We start from the raw sequence: 2,831 nt of genomic DNA, 5'->3' as shown, positions 1-2,831 counted from the left end.
CCCTTCAACAGAGGAATGGATACAGAAAATGTGGTACATCTACACAATGGAATATTACTCAGCTATCAAAAACAACGGCTTTATGAAATTCGTAGGCAAATGGTTGGAACTGGAAAATATCATCCTGAGTGAGCTAACCCAATCACAGAAAGACATACATGGTATGCACTCATTGATAAGTGGCTATTAGCCCAAATGCTTGAATTACCCTAGATACCTAGAACAAATGAAACTCAAGACGAATGATCAAAATGTGAATGCTTCACTCCTTCTTTAAAAGGGGAACAAGAAAACCATTGGCAGGGAAGAGAGAGGCAAAGATTAAAACAGAGACTGAAGGAACACCCATTCAGAGCCTGCCCCACATGTGGCCCATACATATACAGCCACCCAATTAGACAAGATGGATGAAGCAAAGAAGTGCAGACCGACAGGAGCCGGATGTAGATCGCTCCTGAGAGACACAGCCAGAATACAGCAAATACAGAGGCGAATGCCAGCAGCAAACCACTGAACTGAGAATAGGACCCCCGTTGAAGGAATCAGAGAAAGAACTGGAAGATCTTGAAGGGGCTCGAGACCCCATATATACAACAATGCTAAGCAACCAGAGCTTCCAGGGACTAAGCCACTACCTAAAGACTATACATGGACTGACCCTTGACTCTGACCTCATAGGTAGCAATGAATATCCTAGTAAGAGCACCAGTGGAAGGAGAAGCCCTGGGTCCTGCTAAGACTGAACCCCCAGTGAACTAGACTGGTGGGGGGAGGGCGGCAATTGGGGGAGGTTTGTGAGGGGAACACCCATAAGGAAGGGGAGGGGGGAGGGGGATGTTTGCCCGGATACCGGGAAAGGGAATAACACTCGAAATGTATATAAGAAATACTCAAGTTAATAAAAAAAAAGAAAATATAAAATAGACTTTCCTTCTGAGGTGGGATTAGGAGCAGCCAGGACTGTGGTGACAAGAAGAGCATTGAATTGGCAGTCAATCCTCAGGTCTCGCTGAAGGTTAGTCATTTACTCGCTTCACTTGAGACAAGTCACCTGACTGCACCAAGTCAGTTCTCAAGTAAATTAGATGTGTGTAAATTCATTTTCATTTGTTACTGTCCATGTCTATCATTATTTTAAATTGCTATTATAACCCAAATTTCATTAAAATTCTGCCTTCTCCAAAACTAGAAAATTGTGAGTTGGTCCTATGATGTAATTATTTGCAATCTAGTTGACTGAAATGGATTTTAACCTCAAAATGAAATGCTTTTATTGCCTAACCCCTGACATGGAATGCAGTAAGATTTCCCATCAGACTACCAATGAACGCACACCTACTCTGTCCCCTGAAGGCATATTTACCAGTGAATACTAATTTCATCATTCTATTGAAATGCTATGAATTGAACAGTAGGAAGATGCATTCTGTTCTAGCTGTAGGGTAGCCTTTGCAGAGAATCCTGGCAGAGCTGCCTGGCTTCCAGGTTATGACATCACTATATTTTTATGAATCAATTTATCCCATTTCCAACAAGTACATTTTTCTATAAATTTGTTTTAATCACGACAGTACCTTCCCAAGCTTCAACCAAGAGGCACCACATTCATCTCTTCTGTCCCTTTTCTCCGCTCAGGAGAAAGCCTGACAGGAAATCAAAACAGAAAGCTTGATTTCTTTCTTAAGCTATATTTCTTACGCTTTAAAGAGGAATTGTTAATATCTGTTGTTTGCATTCAGCTAAATACATGTCAACTACATTTTAACCTTTAAATATTTTAGCAACTTTATTTTTAAATATTTATCAACTTTGATGTTTAAAAACTATATCCATTGACTATTTATATTTACTTTTTTCATCAATATCTGTTCATAGTCTAACAACAGAATAGTCATCCAATGGACAGGGCTATTTGTTAGGTTCAACTTTGTCAAAAGAATATGAAGTCATTCCTGACTCTAGGAGTGTAGCAGCTGTGGCTGATGTGTCACATGTATGTCAGGAGGTAGCAGAAGGGAGAAGGACTATGTTCTGCCTATCTGAATGATTTTTAGCCTAATATTCCCTGAAAATGTAAGCCTTAGACAACCACCAGTCTGGTGCCAGGGGTCCTGGACAGAGACGTACCCTAGGATGACAACTAGTCAGCACCTTGCAGGCTCATGTGAACATGATGGAGAACAATCCAGAGATTAAAGAACCCCACTGTTGTCCCAGTAATCCAATCACTAATCATGCTGGGATCCTAACTGGTGCTGCCACCTAGGGCCACATGTGGGTCCATGTCCCTGCAGCAGTAGAGGTCTGTTACCACCAAAGGCCAGGCAGACATCTCAGGCTACCCAGCATCATGTCAGTGACTGAGGACTGGCCCCAATCCCTCATCTAGATATTGTGGGAAAGCTGCTGCTGGAGACATGAAAGCAAAATAGCTGACCCCACCCACCCCTAGACAGCTGCTCCGGAGAGCAAGAATGCACATTGTATGATTTGTGGGTGAGCTGGTCCCAAGTATAGCACCATGAGTGAGACCTGGTCTTACCACTCCTCTCCATGTGGTAGAGTGGACAAGTGGGAGACACCTACTCTACCATTGCCACCTGTGACAGGTGGGATATCTGGCCTCAAGTTCATCAGAGCAGGAGAACTGGCCCTGTCCCTTACCTAGACACCATAGTATAGATGGCCCTAGATGTGGAAGTTGTTCATGAGCTGGCTGCAGGGGTATGAATGTGGGAGAGCTGGCCCTGCCTCTTGTCTGGTGTGAGATGTTGGCAAGGGAGAGATTTCCTTCCCCTCCCTTTTGCCCTTGCAACCAGTAACATTTGGGA

General features: G+C 43.3%; 1 pseudogene; it reads left to right on the top strand.

Annotated features, from left to right (window-relative positions):
- The first annotated feature begins 1,951 nt into the window (after nucleotides 1-1,951).
- LOC120101351 (small nucleolar RNA SNORA17) lies at nucleotides 1,952-2,063 on the top strand (annotated as a pseudogene).
- Nucleotides 2,064-2,831: the final 768 nt, after the last annotated feature.

Source organism: Rattus norvegicus, chromosome 2 (genome assembly GCF_036323735.1).
Source record: "Rattus norvegicus strain BN/NHsdMcwi chromosome 2, GRCr8, whole genome shotgun sequence".
Lineage (NCBI taxonomy): Eukaryota > Metazoa > Chordata > Mammalia > Rodentia > Muridae > Rattus > Rattus norvegicus.
Note: the sequence above shows the minus strand (reverse complement) of the source record. Positions and strands in the feature narration are given on the sequence as shown.